The sequence below is a fragment of the Schistocerca serialis genome, chromosome 9, assembly GCF_023864345.2.
Source record: "Schistocerca serialis cubense isolate TAMUIC-IGC-003099 chromosome 9, iqSchSeri2.2, whole genome shotgun sequence".
Classification (NCBI taxonomy): domain Eukaryota; kingdom Metazoa; phylum Arthropoda; class Insecta; order Orthoptera; family Acrididae; genus Schistocerca; species Schistocerca serialis.
In genome coordinates, this window is record NC_064646.1 from 409,679,489 (window position 1) to 409,703,443 (window position 23,955).

Consider the following 23,955-nt stretch of genomic DNA (forward strand, 5'->3'; position numbering starts at 1 on the left):
AATTTGATTTGGAAAGTGATTCCTAAAAGGGTGTTTGTAAGCATAAAAACACTGCACTTTTGCATTTATGATGCAATAGCAACCTACAACCAAGGGAACAGTGTGAAGTATGAAGTTCTGAAGGCATTAGGAGTTACAGCTGGAGTGAACACTGTACGAGCACTAAGAAATATTGACAGAGAAAGGATAAGAAGAGCAGAAAGTAGAGAAAGGCACATGAAGTATCATGGAACAACAGGCCAGAAAAGAAGACAGAAGAGGAAGCTTTTGGAGGATGAAGAAGAAGACCCTGATAATCCATCCTATAGTGCAGGGATGTATTGAGAAACTTTGATAGCCATTTCCCGTAAATTAGAATTTTTCGAATATAAGGAACATTTTCTCAAAATCCACTCAAGCTAGAGAGATGAAATTTTTATACAGCACTCCTAGTGGTCAAACTTACATTGTAACACAGCCATTTGGCAATATGTTCAGTAGTTTCATTTCAGTTTAATTATAAAGCAATTATTTGTATAAAATTTTGGGTCATTAATAAAAAAAAATAACTGGAAGGAAACTAGAAAAGACACTCCAAAATCCCTCTGTCATAACTGCAATACTAAACCACTCTATATGTAAAAAAAATTCAAATTTTTCTATTTGGTAGTTTATTCATAAATGTTCCTCAAACTTAGTGATTTTAACATGGGCAGCACCTCTGGCTCCCCTTAAACCTAACTAACCTAAGGACATCACACAACATCCAGTCATCAAGAGGCAGAGAAAATGACGAGCTATAATATCATGAAGCTGCTATTTGAATCTTAAGATGAAATCAGATTGCAAATGCGAGCTTCACTATATCAGAGCACTGAGTTCGATTTCGAGCTACAAGGATGGCTCTTAAACGTATTCTGAAACGCCAAGTGCATCAAGTGGTAGATTATCATAGTAATCACGGTGAGAATGAGAAGAGTTTCCATAAGCCTGTTGATAGCGTTTTCAACAATGATAACGAAGTAGGATATTTGACTTTTAGTGATTCGGATTGTAAAGAAACGGTAGTTCAAAGTACCCTCGAGTATGACGAGTTTGACGTAGATCTTCAAGACCAGATGACAGCTCCCTCTCCAATCATGGGACAAGCAGTGAAGCAGTATAAAAAGACACTTCTTATCTTATCGTTATGCGTATTTTCAACTGCTGCATGGTTTACGTGGAGATAAGTGGAAAGGAAGAAAACTGCTACACCGACTTCAGGATCAACGTTGCAGAGAGAGAGCACGAACCTGAGCTTTCCGTCCGCAGGCGACCACCTCTACGAGATTTAAGGCAAAAGCATGAGCTCATTTCAAATGCACATATCAGCAACTAAGAAGAAAAAAATTACAAAAATGTGTGCTGTGTGTTACATAAGATAAAGAACAAGTCTAAGTGTATGGTAGTGTACAAAGTGTTGTTCAGCTCTTGATTTAGTAGACGTTTCTCAGGTGTAGCGTACCCAACAATAATACTGACTGATATGTGAATCAATCTAACTAGGTGATGTCTATTGAATCTGATTTCTCAGCAAGGAGGACGAGGTTTAAATACTATGCCATGTTGTTAAATACTGTATGATTATGATTAACTACAGATACTCACAGAGGTCCAGTGAGGCTGTAGTCACCGGATGGCAGCGAAACTTCACAGATATGCTAATGCGAACCGATTTAGACTGGAAAAAATAACTAAAAATTTGGCCAACAAGTGAAAATCTGTCATTTTACACTGCCTTTACGTCAATTCATGCTGTCATGTGATAAACAAGTGAAAAGTATGACTGTCGAGAAGACAGACCGTGCGTTTTTTGTGAAACTGTTTAATGTGATCGGGAGGAGCTGCAGTGCTGCATCCAGTGCAAATCACTGACTGAAAGGTCTGAGGAGAAGTGCGATGTCATTAAATGGTTTAAAGAAGATCATAATATCCATAGTCAACGTCCATCTTATGGAGTTCTGGGAAACGGGCTGATGAAAAACTTTTTTTGATGCATTTATATTCTGAAGCTGTTGGAGACTAATGCAGATTTGTAGTTTCAAGCCAGAAAAATTTGGCTTAACCGTGAACATGTTAAACATCTAATTTTCAAATATAGAGAATTTTACTAACAAACAGTTCTGTAACTGAAGAGTTAAGTATATCTTCCAAATATCTTTAATACATTGTACAGAACATAAACGTGTACAATTCACAATATTTACAAATGCTGCACAAAACACTACTCGCTGAAAACCACTTATGGCTGTCTCTAGTGTGTTTTTCTTCATGTCATTCTGAAATTGGCGACTAGCTTCAAAATCCGAACAAGAAAGATGTGTTCCTAGATATAGTATCCTCAGGGTACAACAGTCTCTCCTAAATGTATAATTCTCTTGAGTTTCTAGAAATAAAAAGTATTTTAATTTTTATTTGGGGTTCCCAGTATTGTACCAAGCAAAACAGGTGTGAGCTTGATGTGTAACCTGAAAGGCGTCCGCTCGCGGTGGAAGTTGCTGGGTAGATTGCTGTTGCTGTAGCTGGCAGTGCAGCGCGTGCTCCGGGTAGTGCAGCGTCAAGAGAAGTGTCCACCCTCTTGTCAACAGCATGGGAAATCTTGCGGCCTATTTTACACTGGTGCAGTAACTGGAGTCTCATGACCTGCAACTAGACTATGTGATCAACAGTATTCGGGCACCTGGCTGACAATGATATACAAGTTGGTGGCGCCCTCAATCGGTAATGCTGGCTTCAATATGGTGTTGGCCCACCCTTAGCCTCGATGACAGCTTCCACTCAATCAGGTGTTGGAAGGTTCCTTGGGGAATGGCAGCCCATCCTTCACGGAGTGCTGCACTGAGTAGACGTATCAATGACGGTCGGCCAGGCCTGGCACGAAGTCGGCGTTCCACAACATCCCGGAGGTGTTCTATAGGATTCATGTCAGGACTCCGTGCAGACCAGTGCTATACAGGGATGTTATTGTCGTGTAACCACTCCGCCACAGGCAGTGCATTATGAACAGGTGATCAATCATTATGAAAGATCCAATCGCCATTCACGAATTGCTCTTCAACAGTCGGAAGCAAAAAGGTTCTTAAAACATCAATGTAGGCCTGTGCTGTGATAGTGCCACGCAAAACAACAAGGTGTGAAAGCCCCCTCCATGGAAAACACGACCACACCATAACACCACCACCTCCGAATATTACTGTTGGCATTACACACGCTGGCAGATGACATTCACCGGGCATTAGGCATACTCACACCCTGCCATCGGATCTCCACATTGTGTACCGTGATTCGTCACTCCACACAACGTTTTTCCACTGTTCAACCGTCCAATGTTTACGCTCCTTACACCAAGTGAGGCCTCGTTTGGTATTTTCCGGCGTGATGTGTGGCTTATGAGCAGCCGCTCGAAATCCTAGTTTTCTCACCTTCTGCATACCTGTCATAGTACTTGCAGTGGATCCTGATGCAGTTTGGAATTCATGTGTGATTTTCTGGATAGATGGATGCCTATTACATATTATGACCCTCTTCAACTATCGGCGGTCTCTGTCAGTCAACAGACGAGGTCGGCTTGTACGCTCTTGTGCTGTACGTGTCCCTTCACGTTTCCACTTCACTACCACATCGGAAACACTGGCCCTAGGTATGTTTAGGAGTGTGGAAATCAGACGTATGTCACAAGTGATACCCAATCACGTGACCACGTTCGAAGTCTGAGTTCTGCGGAGCGCCCCACTCTCCTCTCACGATCTCTAATGACTACTGAGGTCGCTGATATGGAGTATCTGGCAGTAGGTGACAGCACAAAGCACCTTCCATGAAAAGCATATGTTTTTGTGGGTGTCCGGTTACTCTTGATCACACAGTGTACGTTCTGAATTTGTTCTTTGGTTTTTGAGACGGATGGAAGTTTATGACATATACAAGGGTAATAATTTGCGGTGTGACAAGGCCGACTTTACATTCCAGGGCACAGTGTAGATACAGAAATGCCAGGTTTGGATTCTGGTAAACGACGTCTTGTGCAGAAGAGCCATTTCACTCGCATTATGTGACTGTGTGGTGTGGATTGACAAGTATATTCTTGGCCAATTCTTCTCTGAAGAGGATGAACCCAGATGGTCTGCCAGCTGTACTGTGACGTCAGCATGTTAATGAGACCTCCTTGTACATTATGTGATTTCTTAATTGGAAGAGTGGAACCGTGTAGAAAACACTGTTTTCACCGAATATGCGGCACCACCTCACGTAGTTCGACCAGTGAAAGATCTGTTTAATGCAAACTACACTCCTGGAAATGGAAAAAAGAACACATTGACACCGGTGTGTCAGACCCACCATACTTGCTCCGGACACTGCGAGAGGGCTGTACAAGCAATGATCACACGCACGGCACAGCGGACACACCAGGAACCGCGGTGTTGGCCGTCGAATGGCGCTAGCTGCGCAGCATTTGTGCACCGCCGCCGTCAGTGTCAGCCAGTTTGCCGTGGCATTCGGAGCTCCATCGCAGTTTTTAACACTGGTAGCATGCCGCGACAGCGTGGACGTGAACCGTATGTGCAGTTGACGGACTTTGAGCGAGGGCGTATAGTGGGCATGCGGGAGGCCGGGTGGACGTACCGCCGAATTGCTCAACACGTGGGGCGTGAGGTCTCCACAGTACATCGATGTTGTCGCCAGTGGTCGGCGGAAGGTGCACGTGCCCGTCGACCTGGGACCGGACCGCAGCGACGCACGGATGCACGCCAAGACCGTAGGATCCTACGCAGTGCCGTAGGGGACCGCACCGCCACTTCCCAGCAAATTAGGCACACTGTTGCTCCTGGGGTATCGGCGAGGACCATTCGCAACCGTCTCCATGAAGCTGGGCTACGGTCCCGCACACCGTTAGGCCGTCTTCCGCTCACGCCCCAACATCGTGCAGCCCGCCTCCAGTGGTGTCGCGACAGGCGTGAATGGAGGGACGAATGGAGACGTGTCGTCTTCAGCGATGAGAGTCGCTTCTGCCTTGGTGCCAATGATGGTCGTATGCGTGTTTGGCGCCGTGCAGGTGAGCGTCACAATCAGGACTGCATACGACCGAGGCACACAGGGCCAACACCCGGCATCATGGTGTGGGGAGCGATCTCCTACACTGGCCGTACACCACTGGTGATCGTCGAGGGGACACTGAATAGTGCACGGTACATCCAAACCGTCATCGAACCCATCGTTCTACCATTCCTAGACCGGCAAGGGAACTTGCTGTTCCAACAGGACAATGCACGTCCGCATGTATCCCGTGCCACCCAACGTGCTCTAGAAGGTGTAAGTCAACTACCCTGGCCAGCAAGATCTCCGGATCTGTCCCCCATTGAGCATGTTTGGGACTGGATGAAGCGTCGTCTCACGCGGTCTGCACGTCCAGCACGAACGCTGGTCCAACTGAGGCGCCAGGTGGAAATGGCATGGCAAGCCGTTCCACAGGACTACATCCAGCATCTCTACGATCGTCTCCATGGGAGAATAGCAGCCTGCATTGCTGCGAAAGGTGGATATACACTGTACTAGTGCCGACATTGTGCATGCTCTGTTGCCTGTGTCTACGTGCCTGTGGTTCTGTCAGTGTGATCATGTGATGTATCTGACCCCAGGAATGTGTCAATAAAGTTTCCCCTTCCTGGGACAATGAATTCACGGTGTTCTTATTTCAATTTCCAGGAGTGTATAACGAACGTGTTACCTCCAGCGGTTTTCTAGATACATACCTGCAAGATTACCTCCTGTGCATCTACGTGACTTTTGGCACTGGGGATGTCTAGATGAGCCCGTGTACCTGAGACACGTTTGGTCTCCACCTGATCTGCAACGGAACAGCTGCAAGCGACTGCTGATCACGTGGTTTTCCGGATGCAGGATGTCGTCGAAGTCTTCCAAGCTCGTACTGAACAAATTGTTTAAGCGGAGGTTAGTAATAAAATCAACATTACACTGAGGTGCCAAAAGTACTGGGGTATTTCCAACTATCATGCCAGACTTTTTTCCAAGTGTAATGTATCAACCCAAAGTAGCATTACTTCACAAGTCGTCGGAAGTACCCTGCAGAAATATTCAACTACGGTGTCTCTACTGCCGTTCATAATAGCGAAATGGTTGCCTATGCATGATTTTGTGAACGAACTGACTTCACAATAATGTCCTAGAGATGTTCGATGGGACTCATGTCGGGCAATACGAATGGCCAAATCATTCGCTCGAGTTGTCGAGATTGGTCCTCAAACCACAAGGGTGTCCTGTGACATGACGGCATGTTATCCATAAAAATTCCGTCGTTGGTTGGGAAAGTGAAACCCATGACAGGTGTCAGATGGTCTCCAAGTAGCCGAATACAGCCGTTTCCAGTCAATGATCGGTTTAGTAGTACCACAGAATCCGTTCCATTCTATATAAACACAGCATACACCATTATGGAGCCGCCAACAGTGCCTTATTGGCAACCTGGATTCATGGCTTCTGCACCACACTCGAACCCTACTATGAGCTCTTACCAACTGAAATCGGGACTGAAATATGACCAGACCACGGTTTCTTTCCCACTCTAGGGTCCAGCCGATATGGTCACGAGCCCAGGAGTAGCACTGCAGACGACGTCGTGCTGCTAGCAAAGGCACTCCCGGCGATTAACGCCAAATTTCGCCGCCCTGTCCTAACAGATATGTTCGTCGTACGTCCCCATTGATTTCTGGGGTAATTTCACGCAGTGTTGCTTGTGTGTTAGCACTGACAATTCTACGCAAACACGACTGGTCTCGGTCATTAAGTGAAGGCCATCGGCCACTCCATTGTCCGTAGTGAGAAGTATTGCCTGAAATTCGATATTCTCGACACATTATTGACACTGTGTACCTTGGTATACCGAATTCCTTAACGATTCCAACGTGTTATGACGACGTGTCTAGCTCTTATAACCATTTCGAGTTGAATGTCTTAATCTCTGTAGTGAGGTCATAACCACGTCGGAAAAATTTCACACGTATCAGTTGAGTACAAATGACAGCTCCGCCAATGCACTGCCCTTTGATACCTTGTGTACGCGATACTACCGCCGTCTGTATATGTACACATCGCTTTGTCACCTCAGTGCATGCCTTTCTCACTTGTTTGACGTTTTTTGTGCACCTACCATTCCTAATACGTTATACAGGGTGGACCATTTATAGTGACCGCGCCAAATATCTCACGAAATAAGCATCAAACGAAAAAACTACAAAGACGAAACTCGTCTAGCTTGAGGGGGGAAACCAGATGGCGCTATTGTTCGCCCTCTAGATGGCGCTGCCATAGGTCAAACGGATATCAACAGCGTTTTTTTAAATAGGAACCCCTATCTGTTATTACATATTCGTGTAGTACGTAAAGAAATAAGAATGTTTTAGTTGGACCACTTTTTTCGCTTTGTGATAGATGGCGCTGTAATAGTCACAAGCGTATAAGTACGTGGTATCACGCAACATTCCACTAGTGCGGACAGTATTTGCTTCGTGATACATAACCCGGGTTAAAATGGACTGTTTACCAATTGCGGAAAAGGTCGATATCGTGTTTATGTATAGGTATTGTGGTCAAAATGCACAACGGGCGTGTGCTATGTATGCTGCTCGGAATCCTGGACGACATCATCAAAGTGTCCGGACCGTTCGCCGGATAGTTACGTTATTTAAGGAAACAGGAGGTGTTCAGCCACCTGTGAAACGTCAACCACGACCTGCAACAAATGATGATGCCCAAGTAGGTGTTTTAGCTGCTGTCGCGGCTAATCGGCATATCAGTAGCAGACCAATTGCGCGAGAATCGGGAATCCCAAAAACGTCGGTGTTGAGAATGCTACATCAACATCCATTGCATACGTACCATATTTCTATGCACCAGGAATTGCGTGGCATAGTATGACTTTGAACGTCGTGTACAGTTGTGCCACTGTGGACAAGATAAATTACGGGACGAAGACAGATTGTTTGCACGCGTTCTATTTAGCGACGGAGCGTCGTTCACCAACAGCGGTAACGTAAAGCGGCATAATATGCACTATTGGGCAACGGAAAATTCACGATGGCTGCGACAAGTGGAACATCAGCGGCCTTGGTGGGTTAATGTATGCTGCTGCATTATTGGAGGAAGTATAATTGGCCCCCATTTTATCGATGGCAATCTAAATGGTGCAATGTATGCTGATTTCCTACGTAATGTTCTACCGATGTTACTACAAGATGTTTCACTGCATGACAGAATGGCGATGTACTTCCAACATGATGGACGTCCGGCACATAGCTCGCGTGCGGTTGAAGCGGTACTGAATAGCATACTCCATGACAGGAACATTGGTCTTCGAAGCACCATACCATGGCCCGCACGTTCACCGTATCTGACGTCCCCGGATTTCTTTCTGGGGGAAAGTTGAAGGATATTTGGTATCGCGATCCACCGACAACGCCTGACAACATGCGTCAGCGCATTGATAATGCATGTGCGAACATTACGGTAGGCGAACTACTCGCTGTTGAGAGGAATGTCGTTACATGAATTGCCAAATGCATTGAGGTCAACGGACATAATTTGGAGCATTTATTGCATTAATGTGGTATTTACTGGTAATCACGCTGTAACATCATTCGTTCTCAGAAATGATAAGTTCACAAAGGTACATGTATGACATTGGGAAAATCGAAATAAAATGTTCAAACGTACCTACGTTCTATATTTTAGTTTAAAAAACCTACCACTGAGCAACTGTTCGTCTAAATTTGTGAATCATATGTTTGTGACTATTACAGCGCCATCTATCACAAAGCGAAAAAAGTGGTCCAACTAAACATTCATATTTCTGTACGTACTACACGAATACGTAATAAAAAAATGAGGGTTCCTATTTAAAAAATACACAGTTGATATCCGTTTGACCCATGGCAGCGCCATCTAGAGGGCCAACCATAGCGCCATCTGGTTTCCCCCTTTAAGCTAGACAAGTTTCGTTCTTTGTAGTTTTTTTGTTTGATGCTTATTTCGTGAGATATTTGGCCCGGTCATGATCAGTGAACCACCATGTATTAGGAAATGTTTCTGTGAGTTTTTCTTGCATTCACAGCGCCAGACTTGCACCTCGTAGCCGAAATTGGAACTATTTTTTCCAGCGCTAATCTGGTCTCAATGTCACATTAGAATATCTATCAAGTTTCACTGCATTAGCTTAATTGCAGTCCTCAGTGGACCCCTGTGAGCAGCTATACTTTAATTACAAACACTCGGTATGAAGAAAGGCGAAGAGTTCGCTTTTCAGCCGCATAGGTACGTCCGACCGGTTACGCGCTGGCCGATACAGCAATCGGAACGATTTGTTTACGGAACAGTCCTCTACGGATCCAGGAACGGGCGAATAAAGCGAGAATGTGAGATGAGGCTGGCCGTCAGACGACCGCGTTCACCTGCCTCGCGGGGGCTACGGCGCCCGCTGCTCCTCGCAGTGTCCTTTGCATACGGCGGGCCTGGGAAGCGGCGTCGGTCGCCGACAGATGCGCCCGAGGCGCGCCGGCCCCGGCTGAGCTGCGGCTGACAGCCCAGCGCCACTCGCCGTCACGCGATGCGCGTCCCTCGAACGCTACAATCTCTCTGCCATACGGTGGCGGCGAGAGACGCGGAGGGAGGCGGAGAGACGAAAATGCAGGCGGCCAGGGCAGGCGTGCATTATTCATGAGCGGCCGCCGAATGGGCGCCGTCGCTGCCCATCCCCTCACCGAAACACACACACACACACACACACACACACACACACACACACAGTCGACTCTGCCGCAGCGAGACGGACACCGACACCGGAAAAAGGATAGGTCCACTAACTCTAGCAACAAAGACTTCACGATACTATCCACACACTTTCGGTGTTCGGCAATCCTTTTATTTATTTATTTAGTTTTTAGTTACTTCTGCCGTCAGTATTCTGACTTGTTTGATAATGCTTGGGTCACCATGCACTCAAGAAAAAGACCACCTAGGCACCCCCTTTACTCTGAAAGAATTAGAAGATTCCTTCTCCATAATGAAAATTAATAAAGCCGCTGACCTAGATGATCTACGCCCAGAACAAATAAAAAAGTTCGGACCTGTTACCAGACGGTGGTTACTAGATATGATGAACAAATGCGTTCTTGAAATGAAAATCCCCAAGACTTGGCGGAAGGCAAATATAGTAGCTATACCAAAACCTGGAAAAAAACCCACAGACCCTAAAAATTTTCGGCCTATCTCCCTGCTTTGTCAGCTCTGTAAAGTCTTAGAAAGAATGATGCTTAACCGCATCTCAGAACATGTAGACAAGAATATAATTAAAGAGCAAGCAGGATTCCGCCCAGGAAGGTCATGCTGCGGACAAATCCTCAACCTTACACAGTACATAGAAGATGGATACGAGCGGAAATAAATTACAGGTGCAGCCTTTATCGACCTTACAGCAGATTACGACACCACAAACCACAGTAAGTTAATATCAAAAATATATAACACCACAAAAGACTACCGACTGGCGCAATTCATCCACTGCCTGTTGCAGAATAGACGGTATTTGGCCACGCTGCAGTCGAAGAAGAGCCGATGGCGGACCCAGAAAAACAGCCTACCTCAAGGTAGCGTCCTCGCCCCATTGCTGTATAATATTTATACCAATGACCAACCGATCAGCATGGACGCTCGCTCCTTCATCTATGCAGACGATACAGTCGTTGCCACCCAGGGAAAAACCTTTGAAGAGGTAGCGATTGAAAAGCTGGGTGACTATTATGATAATAACCACCTCAAGCCAAACCCAGCAAAAACCCAGGTCTGTGCTTTTCACCTACGTAATAAGGAAGCAAGGAGGAAACTCAACATAAGCTAGAAGGGACAACATCTATCTCACTGCGACACACCAAAATATCTTGGGATTAAACTTGACCGTGCTCTCACCTACAAGGAACACTGGCCACAAAGATGAAAGTGAGTGCCAGGAACAACATCATCCGCAAGCTAACAAATAGCAGATGGGGAGCGCAACCTACAGTTCTCCGCACGTCAGCTTTAGCTTTATGTTTCTCCACTGCGGAGTACTCGGCACCCGTTTGGCAAAATTCCACCCACGCTGAACAAGTAAATATAGCATTGAATGAGACTGGACGCATCGTGACAGGATGCCTCCGCCCAACTCCCACAAAGCAGCTGTACCACCTCATGGGCATAGCCCCGCCAGACATCAGAAGAAGGACTGCCGCAGAAATCGAGAAACATAAACAGGAGACAGATCCCAGGCATCCAATGTTCGGATACAATCTTCAACCTCGCCGACTTAAATCAAGGAAGAGTTTCCTACGAACAACTGAAGCAACTCTTTAATCGCCTAGAGCACGACGAGAAGAGCTGTGGTACAATGTGGACCCAGGAAGACCAGGGAATAGCCCCAGGGAAGAACCCACAGCTGGCTCTGAACTCCCATATACGACCTGGAAAGTAGAGGTCTGCATCATCTCCGATTTTTACCGGCGAGTCCCGCTCGCCCCTCTGGCTCTCGGGAGTATGCGGCCGAGCGTCCTCTTCCGCCGGCTGTGGGCAGCCGATCGCCAGCGCTCGGCCGAGTGCGCCAAACGCTCGGCCGGTCGCCAGTAACCGGTGGACTCAGTGCCAGCGAGCGGCGCTTCGTCACACTCCTTGAGATCAGAGGCCACCGCTTCACATTAACCACTCACTTATTTCTTTTACAAATGTCTTTCGTTGTTCACTACCAGTTCTATGACCTAAATAATACACTTGTATATGTTACATTTGATGTTTGTTAATATGCTGCAGACTACTGGAGTTTCACCTTTGAGGTTATTATCTATTCCAGTAATTGTAACGTTAAAAACTGTAATATTTGTATTTAGTATTTTGTTCCGTTCGGTAGACAAACGGGAGCACAGTAGTCTAATCGTGGACTATGTGTACCCTATTCTGAATGCAGGATCGGGAAGGAATGGCGGAGTTAAAAGCAATACTCACGAAATTTTGTTGCACAAACGTTAATTTCTGAACAAATTATGACCTGTAAATAACGTTACAAGTGAATCATAACTATACAATTCGTTTTTCGTCATTGGTGCTCCCTGATACACAGGCGTCGTTTGTGTTCCTGGAGCTATTACTACAGCTGGCGGTTTGAACTTCTTCCTGTGAAGTCAATGAAAGTGGAATCATACATTTATAGAGTTTGAGGAATGTTTCCTTCCTTGTGATTACGTGGTATGTTGTGAATACTTACGTAATTGTGATGGATCAATAACAGATCATCCACCATGTCTGATTACAGGCACGATCTTTTGTTGGACAGCAGGTGACCGGCCTGGCTAAAATTTCTCTCGCTGGCAGCACTAGTGGCAGGAATACAGAGAGCTCTTCTGGCTACTACTGACAGCCTTGGAAATAACCCCGCGTGCGTTTTCCACCATTGCAAAATTTGTCCTTCGGCACAACTACAGTCGGATTTGGAGAGCGAATGATACCTGTCGAGTTCATTGGTAGTAACTGTGTGTCCATCTTCGTCGTCCTCATCCAAACTCCAGTCCATCCTGGACTTTTTCATGGGAAGAACTTGGCCACTGTTTGCTTGAATGGACTCTAAACATTAATGAAAACAACCGTAAGATATTCCTGTCACGTTCAAATATGTATACACCGTAGTGAGAATTACTGGTTACTAAACGACTATATTAACGGTGGCATTTTATATATATCGCACAAATTACATCAAAACACATTGCGGAATGTATAAGCTGTGAAACCTTTCCCAAATATCACACTGTAGACGTAATAAATGATGATCTAACGAAAGATGACAGATTAGACAAACAAACATTAGTTTACTAATTGGTTTCAGTGAATAAACCTTACCATTTACGGGCAGTTCCGAGTACAATCGCCGAGCGGTCTAAGGCGCTGCAGTCATGGACTATGCGGATGGTCCCGGAGGAGGTTCTAGTCCTCCCTCGGGCATAGGTGTGTGTGTGTTTGTCCTTAGGATAATTTAGGTTAAGTAGTGTGTAAGCTTAGGGACTGATGACCTTAGCAGTTAAGTCCCATAAAATTTCACATACATTTGAACTTTTTTCGAGTACAATCGTCGAACTTCAGCATACGCGGCTTGCTTTTTGTCTGCTGCGAATTTCTTCAAATGATTCCGTGATGGCCATAGAACCGTGGCAACGTAATGGATAGCCTCAATTTTGCACTTCACTGTGATGAAGTATACTGCTCTCCTTTTTATTTTCGCAATAAGCTGAAAAGGCAACCCAATATACATAACTGCTCTCTGATAATTCAACAGTTGTATAAAGGATCGTAACCTATAGAAAGTGTTCCTACCTCGTTGTCACCGTCTATTGGTTCACAATGATGTAATAGACTCTGGTACCACGGCAGCACACGTTCCAGCGTTGTTATCTTTGCAGTTTCCAAATCCAAACTCGCTTCTTTAAAGGGGGTTAGAAAAGCGACAACGTCTCGTACGCACCCTTCTTGGAAGGTTTCTAAGTGTGTCGATTGCCCCCGGGTTTCTAGTAGATCTCGAATATCGCCGATTTGACTTATGACAGAATTGAGCATTAACAGTATACTGTTCCACCGAGTTACAGCTTCTTGCTTCACAGAGTGCCGCAGACGCCCCGAGTGACCCAATCTCTTCAAATAGCCTACTATAGCTCTTGCTGACAGTACACACGACAGAATTTCAGGGGCTTCGTCTTCTAAAAACGTCTCTTGAAATGCGTGACGAAGCGCAGTCATCAAGCAGTGATCAAAGCAAGGCAAACGGTCGTAAGATTCAAGTGCCTTCTTCATATTAGCTCCTTGGTCGGTGACAAAGTAACATTTCGTAAGATCAGTCTTGTTAATTCCTAACGCAAGCATCCGCTCTACGATTTCGTGCCGTATGTTCTCTCCTGTCTTAGGTACGTCCGGAAACTCGGTTGTTATCAAATCAAGCGTTTATAGCTGCCACTCATCATTCACATAATGCGACGTCACAGTCAAAAAAATTCTCTTCTTGTAGTTATCAGACCACAGATAAGCGTCTAAGGCGCACATTTTGTTCTTTAAGGCACATGTTAGCTTGGGCACCATTTTCACCAGTTTTTTGTCGGCCTTTTCTTTGATATGCCGCGATACAATGGTAGGGTGCGGAAGAACATCTTCTATACTGACTTTGCCGTAAGTGGCGCCAACATGATGAGCTCCTGCGAATAATTCTTGAAGCCAATCTCACTACAAATATTTAACGGTAGCAAATCTATTCCACTCATATTGACCAACCTATCAACAACTACTTTCTTTATGCTACTTGGTACTGCAAGTGGCCGGTGGATTTCTGCTCCGCATTTACTTTTGCAGTGCCGAATCATACCTGTCGTGCTTGACTGGTACGAAAGTATGGTATCACATGTGGTACATTGCACGATACCAGCAGAAGCCTGCGTGACGGGATCCACTACAAGTGCAAACGATTTCCAAGCTTCAGTTTTCGCCTCCTCTTCCGACATGTCTTTCTTCTTCAGGACTAACGCGCAGCTCCAAATTCTCTCCATAATACTTCTCTTCGTTTCATGAATGGAACGCTTACGACCTATAGTTGGTTTATCCATAACGCTGTCTGCGCTGCTCAAAGCCACACGGTTTCTAACGCGATTCGGCACTGTAGAGCTCGCGGCAGTTGCACTGTCACCGGCCGACATTGTGAGTACGCTCGAGCGCCCGGCAGTGCTCGACAGTCCAACCGATAACCGAAAGGTGGAGGACAACCGACCACATGGTGCATTAGACGGCCACAGCCGTATCGCAGACTGGGCCTTTCCCAGCCGTCGAGCAGCGGCACGAAATGGGAAATGCTCGAGCGGTTGTTTTCATCGAAATGCAGAGCTCTACTGGAAAGCCCTGAATAGACTACGAACAGGCGTATCAAGATGCAGAGCAAACTTGGAAAAATGGGGCTACGTCAGTGCAGACGAGCCCTGCGAGTGTGGAGAACAGCAAGACCCACAACACCTACTGGTCTGCAGGAAACTAAACAACCCGTGTTCGACTCAAGACCTATTTAAAGCAAATGACAAGGCTGTTCAAGCTGCAGTGTATTGGGCTTCACGTGGGATATGAAAATCGCTCTGTTTCGCATCCTTAGCGCTTATCATTATATGTTACATACTTTTCTATATTATTGTAGTCAATTTACCTTATAACCATGTACTATTGTATTATAACTGCTTCTCTTGCATTGTAATATAATTTTTTTTGTAAAATGGTGATGTCTTGGGTACGATAAATAAATAATAAACCATGTTTTAATCTGCAAAAACTACGAAAATTTACATAATGTTGTAGAAATCATGCTCATATAAAGCTCAGCTTGCCTTTTTCTCAAATATTCTGCGATTTGTGGATGAAGAGTAAAAGCCAGTTTTCATACTGAGCCGTACAGCGACGTCGACAGCTAGTGCTAGGCGAACTGAACACTTTCTTTATCAGTTCGAGGGTCTATTGTCTGTCTCTGTGGTAGGAAGGAGGGAGTGGAGCGAACCAGAAGGAAGTGCGATTGTTGGTAGTGTTCTTCGGCGGACCATACGTGCTGGATGCTGAGCAGTTGGCCAGTATCGCTGGCGTACGGCGTTTCTGGTGCGAGCGTCGTGAGCTGGTGTGTATCTTTCAGGACTGTGCGGTTGCTGACGTGACGGCCTTGACGAGCCCACATCTGTCTGGCTGCTCTAGTTGGCGTGGTTTTGACGTTCCTCCTGGGGAAGTCAGCGTGATTCACTGAAGCCTGGGTATCGTGCCTCGGGCTGCCCCAGCCGCTTGGAACGCCTTCATAGTAGGATTATGTACCATGCCGGGTCAAAGCCTCCTTTGGTTTACCAGTAACAGCGAGGGGAGGGGATGGGTTGGAGGTTTCCTGAGGCGTTGGGGGGGGGGGGGGAGGAGAGTGCGGGGAACAGTAGGTTAAGGACCTGTCAATCAGAAGAGAACAATAGGTTACTGCCTGTCAATCAAAGGAGAAAAATAGGTTTGCCCTGAGTGCAAACCAGCTCCTTATGTACGAGACCCAAAAAAAACAATCACCAGGAGTGCTGTTCCCCCACTACTGACGTCAAACTGGTTCCATATCATTAGATATCCATTACGCTTCTGACACCATTCTTGACCCTTGGTCAAAGTGTGTGGTGCCTGTGGAGTGAGAGGGGCTATTCCAGTAATTCAGACCTGAAAGTGTACCAGTAGCAGAGAGGGGAGGGGATGGGTTGGAGGTTTCCTGAGGGGTTGGAGGGGGGAGGAGAGGGCGGGGAACAGTAGGTTAAGGACCTGTCAATCAGATGAGAACAATAGGTTACTGCCTGTCAATCAAATCAGAACAATAGGTTTGCCCTGACTGCAAACCTGCTCCTTATGTACACAACCCAAAAAAAAAAAAAAAGTCACCAGTAGTGCTGTTCCCCCACTACTGACGTCAAACTGGTTCCATATCATTAGATTTCCATTACGCTTCTGACACCATTCTTGACTCTTAGTCAAAGTGTGTGGTGCCTGTGAAGTGAGAGGGGCTATTCCAATAATTCTGACCTGAAAGTGTACCAGTAGCGGCGAGGGGAGGGGATGGGTTGGCGGTTTCCTGAGGGGTTGGAGGGGGGAGGAGAGGGCGGGGAACAGTAGGTTAAGCACCTGTCAATCAGAAGAGAACAATAGGTTACTGCCTGTCAGTCAAAGGAGAACAATAGGTTTGCCCTGAGTGCAAACCTGCTCCTTATGTACGCAACCCACAAAAAAAAAAAAAAAAGTCACCAGGAGTGCTGTCCCCCACTACTGACGTCAAACTGGTTCCATATCATTAGATTTCCATTACGCTTCTGACACCATTCTTGACCCTTAGTCAAAGTATGTGGTGCCTGTGGAGTGAGAGGGGCTATTCCAATAAATCTGACCTGAAAGTGTACCAGTAGCAGAGAGGGGAGGGGATGGGTTGGAGGTTTCCTGACTGGTTGGGGGGGGGGGGGGAGGAGAGGGCGGGGAACAGTAGGTTAAGGACCTGTCAATCAAAAGTGAACAATAGGTTACTGCCTGTCAATCAAAGGAGAACAATAGGTTTGCCCTGAGTGCAAACCTGCACCTTATGTACGCAACCCAAAAAAAAAAAAAAAAATCACCAGGAGTGCTGTCCCCCACTACTGACGTCAAACTGGTTCCATATCATTAGATTTCCATTACGCTTCTGACACCATTCTTGACCCTTAGACAAAGTGTGTGGTGCCTGTGGAGTACTATTTCAGTTATGTGATTGGATTCGTTATTTTCTGTCAGAAATGACACAGTTCGTAATAACTGAGGAGAAGTAATCGAGTAAAACATAAGTAAGGCCTGGCATTCACTAAGGAAGTGTTGTTCCTCATCTACATAAATGATTTAGGAGACAATCTGACCAGTTTTCCCCGAATTGTTTATAGATGATGCTGTCATTTACCGTCTTGTAAAGTAGTTAGATGATCAAACCGAATACCGAAATGATATGTGTATTGTACAAAAAGTGGCAATTGATTCTAAATAATGAAAAGTTTGAAGTCATCCTCGACGGTTACACTATATATCACAAAGATCTAAAGGCTATAAACTGAACTAAATACATACAAATTACAATTACGAAAAACTTAACTTGGAGCGATATGATGCGGCAGCGTTGTGTCGTTCGCAAGAATTTTACATGGTGGATACCGAGAGCCTTCAGTTGATGTAACATTGTAAGTCATTTTGCCTGTTGCAAAGTTGTTCTATGAGGCTGAGTGAGGATACATACACAACGTTGTGAAGAAAGCAAACGAAAGAGTGCAATTAATGCCACAACACTTAGAAAATGTAACCGGTCTACTACAGAGACGGCTTGCACTAAGCGTGTCCGTCCTGTTCTTGAGTCTAGCTAAGTGGAATGGGATCCTCATCAGGTAGGACTGACGGAGTGCATCTAAAAAGTTCAAAGAAGGGCAGCTCGTTTGGTATTATCGCGAGAGTTCCACAGATATGATACGCGATATGGGGTGATAGTCATTAAAACAAGGGCGTTTTTCATTGGGCAGAATCTTCTCACGAAATTTCAGTCACCAACGTTCCGCCCAGAATGTAAAAATATTTTGTTGGCGCCTACCTACATAGGGAGGAACGGTCATTATAATAAAGTAAGAGATATCAAGAGCTCGTATGAAAATATCTAATCGTTTTCCCGCACGCTGGTGAGGAGAAGGGCGAGGTTGGGGGGTGGGGGGGGTGGGGGGGGGTGTACAGGAGTATCATGAAGGTCGTTCGATGAACCTCGTCCAGGTACTTAATTGTGAAGTGCAGAGTAATGATGTAGATCTAGATGATGATGTGATGTTGATGTTTGGTTTACGGGGCGCTCGACTGCGCGGTTATCAGCGCTCGTACAAATTCCCAATCTTTGCTCAGTCCAATCTCGCCACGTACATGAATGATGATGAAGTGATGAGGACAACACGAACACCCAGTCATCTCGAGGCAGGTGAAAATCCATGACCCCGCCGGGAATCGAGCCCGGGACCCCGTGCTCGGGAAGCGAGAACACGGCAGCGAGACCACGAGCTGCGGACGGATCTAGGTGAACTTGATTTACAAGCTTAAAGCCGTATGCTGCCAGATAGAAAAAGCAAATATTTAATCATTTATTCCGTCTCTAAATGCATTGCACATTGTAATGGTGTATAAGAGTGTACATAATAGCATATTATGTCGACAATTTGTGACGATCTTCTCATGACAGAGAATGTTTATGTTGCTGTCATTATTAGGGTGGGGCAGTTCCGTCGGAGGAGGACACACATGGCGCCAGTAGACCGATGGCTGAGAGCATATTCTTTCCAAGATTTTACAAATTTTTGTATGGTTGGAATTTCACTGCGCGTACTTTATTATATCCCTTTTTAGCGTCCCTTTTTTAAGCGTAGCTTAAAAAAACAAATAGTTGATGGTTGTAATCATTGGATCAGAGAAGACGAACGTAATGTTCAGTCATGACGTTGACAGTTCCACCAGGAGACGTATTTGATTACACTGATCAGCCAGAACATTATGATCACGTACGTAACAGCCGGCATGGCAGCGGCGAGGCGTAGCGGCGTGGAAGCAGTGAGGCCTTGGTAGGTCGTTGGAGGAAGATGGCACCAAATCTGACGCTACGTTCAATCACCTCGACCATGTGTTCAATCGGGTTGAGAGCTGGCGAGTTGGGGTACCAGCACGTCAATCTGAACTCGCCACTGTGTTCCTCGAACCATTCCAACACACACTTGGCTTTGTGACATTGCACATTTACTTGTTGAAAATACCATTGCCGCCGGGAAACATGACCGACATGAAGGAATGTACATGGTCTGTAAACAGTGTACGGCACTCCTTGGCCGTCGTGATGCCTTGCACAGGCTCCACTGCCCCTATGGGTGCCCAAAAGAATGTTCCCAAGAGCATAACGGTGTCGCCGCCAGCTTGTCTTCATCCTGCAGCGCAGGTGTCAAGGAGGTGGTCCTTGGAAGACGATGCATTCGTGTCCTGCGATCGGTAAAGAAGGTATCGAGATTCATTAGACCATCCGATGCTCTGCCACTGCACCAACGTCCACTGCTGATGGTCACCTGCTCGTATCAGTCGTAGTTGTCGATGTCGTGGTATTAACATTGGCACATGCATGGGTCGTCGGTTCTGGTGGCCCATCGTTAGGAGTGTTCGGGGCACTATGTGTTCAGACACTCTTGTACTCTGCCCAGCCTTAAAGTCTGATGTTAGTTCCGAAACAGTTCGCCGCTTGTCCTGTTTTAGCACTTCACCAGTCTACGACGTCCGACATCCCTAATGAGGGGGGCCGCCCAATCCCACGACGTCTGGACATCGTTTCACCATTGTTTCGCCACGTGTTGAAGACACTCAGCATAGCACTACTCGAACACCTGGAAAGTCTTCTCTAGTAGTAGTGCAATTTCCGAAATGCTCGTGCCAATCCTCCGAGCCATCACGATATGTCATCGGTCAAGCTCAGATAGATCGCTCACCTGCTCCTTTCTACGCACGGACAGCACGCTCAGTGATACTACATGCACCGTGCGTGTGCCTGACTAGCAGTCATTCCTCGCCAAGTGACACTCATGTCACCTGGACAGGTTTACACCGACAGCAGATACTGGCCATAATGTTCTAGTTGATCAATGTATACAGTCCGTGCATTAGTCAAGCATGAAGAAAACCGCGGACTTCAAACAAACAGGCGATCTTTGTGACTCTAAAAGAAAACGAAACTTGAATTTCCATCCTCTAAGTACGACGGCATTCCAACACACACGCTGCCTGACATAAAAGATAAATGTCTCGTGCGTGCAGTTGATGCATTCGAGTTGGGTACCAGGCCGAATAAGGAAGAGAATCTAATAGAGGGCTGGCAAATGACCGGCCTGCTCCAGGTACTAACGAATTCAAATATGCGACGCCGCGAATAACGAAGGGTAGTACGGGCGAATTCCAACTCCCGTGGCCCCTCTGTAGTTGAAGAAAAATTCTGGAAGGCGACAAATCTTCTTCATCTGGCGTCCTCACACAAAATTGTACGTACGTGCGTGAAGTAAACTTTAAGGTCTTCTCGATAATCTTTTCTAATTTCTTTCTTGTATTCTCCCCGCTTTCATCTAATTTAGAGACTTTCTATGCTGTGTTTCACTTTTCCTCTATACTTTTTTTATATCTTGCCATACCTATCTTCTGTGTGTCTGATACGCACTAGCTGATGGTCCGTGTCTCTGTCTGCCCCTCAACAGCTACTAATTTCCATAATGTGTGGTGCGTGAAGTTTGTATAAAATAACATTTTATATCTGGTCTCTTGTTCAAATGTGTGTGAAATCTTATGGGCATTAACTGCCAAGGTCATCAGTCCTTAAGCTTACATACTGTTGTTGTTGTTGTTGTGGTCTTCAGTCCTGAGACTGGTTTGATGCAGCTCTCCATGCTACTCTATCCTGTGCAAGCTTCTTCATCTCCCAGTACCTACTGCAACCTACATCCTTCTGAATCTGCTTAGTGTATTGATCTCTTGGTCTCACTCTACGATTTTTACCCTCCACGCTGCCCTCCAATGATAAATTCGTGATCCCTTGATGCCTCAAAACATGTCCTACCAACCGTCCCTTCTTCTAGTCAAGTTGTGCCACAAACTTCTCTTCTCCCCAATCCTATTCAATACTTCCTCATTAGTTACGTGATCTACGCACCTTATCTTCAGCATTCTTCTGTAGCACCACATTTCGAAAGCTTCTATTCTCTTCCTGTCCAAACTGGTTATCGTCCATGTTTCACTTCCATACGTGGCTATACTCCATACAAATACTTTCAGAAACGACTTCCTGACACTTAAATCTATACTCGATGTTAACAAATTTCTCTTCTTCAGAAACGATTTCCTTGCCATTGCCAGTATACATTTTATATCCTCTCTACTTCGACCTTCATCAGTTATTTTACTCCCTAAATAGCAAAACTCCTTTACTACTTTCTCTCATTTCCTAATCTAATCCCCTCAGCATCACCCGATTTAATTTGACTACATTCCATTATCCTCGTTTTGCTTTTGTTGATGTTCATCTTATATCCTCCTTTCAAGACACTGTCCATTCCGTTCAACTGCTCTTCCAAGTCCTTTGCTGTCTCTGACAGCTTACACACTACTTAACCTAAAGTATCCTACGGACAAACACACACACCCACCCACGCCCAAGGGAGGACTCTAACCTCCGCCCGGACCAGCCGCACTGGTCTCTTGTAACTCCCTCTGGAGATACTCATGTGCACTACTTATTATATTTCCGTCGATCCCTTATGCTTTATATTATCATCTCCTTATCTCTGGTGAAGTATCTCAACCTTAGTGCGTTATTATTACTGAAATCGCGCAGACTTTCTTTCCCTACTGTGTTCCTATAAATTTCTTATTTCCATGTTTTTGCATTCAGATCTTCACAGATCATCCTTGCAACATGCCTTTGAGCTTTGCTGATATCCTCTTTGAGGAGTGAAATGCTTCCTGCTCGATTTCATCTCATTCCTCCTCTGGGGTATGGGCATACGTCATCGTAACGTTGAAAATGGAATACTAACTCTGAAAAAACACAGCCTATCGCTAACTGCTTTGAAAATAATTATTTGCTCTATGTATAAGAAAACTAGTACCGTAAAGGCCTGCATCTCTCCACTTTGCAGTATATTTTTTCCCAATGCAATCATTCCTTGTACTTTCCATCGCATATCTTGTAGTTCGGGTCATCACTGTATACTTACACATTTCGTCTGTATTTTCTTGCTATTTGCCAGACCTCTTAAGTATCCTTAGACTCCAGGAGGCTATCATGATATCCATTTTCCCTCTTATTAACCTTCTTCCTTGCCGTGACGTCATCCTGCAACCCATATCCTTCCGAGACCGATGTGTGATGTCCGCAACGCATCCATTTTACGAGGTGGGATTGTTAGCCCCACGTAAAAAGTTGTAGAGGACTGCAAATACTCTTCATGTGGTGCCTCCACACAAAATTGTATGGACGTAGGCGGCGTCTGAAGTAATCTTTCAGTATAGTGTAGGCGTGCTCAGTTTGAAGTAGACTTTAAAATTCTCTGAATAACGTTTTCAAAGAAGTTGTATGTCGGAGAAGTTATGAAATTAAAATGCACAGATGGTAATGGAAAGTAGTATGGCATGAACAAGGCGGATAAAGACGATTTTCAGTATTTTCGGTACGCTACAAAAAAAAAAAGACATTCCCATAAACCAAGATATTTTTGGATAACATGATGGCTATTGAGTATGTCTAAAGTTAGCCCAACTTCTGGAGATCACAACAAAGCGCCCCAGACGAGAACTTAATATGCAGCCTTCTTGGGTACTCTACAGACAACGTCGCAATTTATACATGTGTAGTAATTCTATGTAATTCCCGAACTATATAACAAGAAACATATCACCTGACGCCAACGACGTGTTTCCGTAGGCATTGTTATGGACATTTTGCGTTGTCTGTACCGCTTTTGAATTGTTTATGAGTGATAAAGAGATATTACACTTTAATCGTGTTACATTTTCTTTTAGTTTGTGTTTCAATTGTTAGACTGGAAAAAGTACTTTGGTATCTAACTTACGAATCACCCCTGTATGTGACGGTAAAAATTTTATGAACTTCTTTAATTTCATGGGTATTGGATTGATACGAGAACAAAGTGGTCATACTGCACTTGCCACTGTGTTTTATTTAAGGTAGCCTTAAATAGACATAATGGTTTGCTTATAGAATAAACATGTGGCTCTTTGCATATGCTGTTAATAGCGGCCTTTATTGATCACTAGTAATCATGAAATCCTTGAATGGTGTGTTATCGATAGAAGACTTCTTTGTCGAGTAATATTAGTGTATCGGTTAATAGTCGTAGTCCAACTATGAGAGAAGACCATTTCCAAATTGGAGCTGAATCAGATTCAGAGACGATTAAATATTCCTCGTCCTGTTCTTCACAAACAGCGGCATCTGTCGTTAACCATGGTTTCGACACCCAAAAAATTTGGCCAAGGACAGTCAATGGCTAAACCATTTGCGATGAACAGTTTTTGAGGGCTCTCAAAAGAGTAGAAAGTGACATGGAGATGATACGATCTAGCACGAAGGCCTGTTATGTTTAAGAGCCAATCAGCGACGGAATTTCACCTCCCCGTCCATCGTAGGCTAGTGTTTGCCCTTAGTGTTTCGATTACATATGCTGCTGGTCATCGGAAATTTTTATCTTTAAAGGTTGAGATCATCTTCGGCCAGCAAAAAGTAATGTGTCAGAAATTATTCGATAA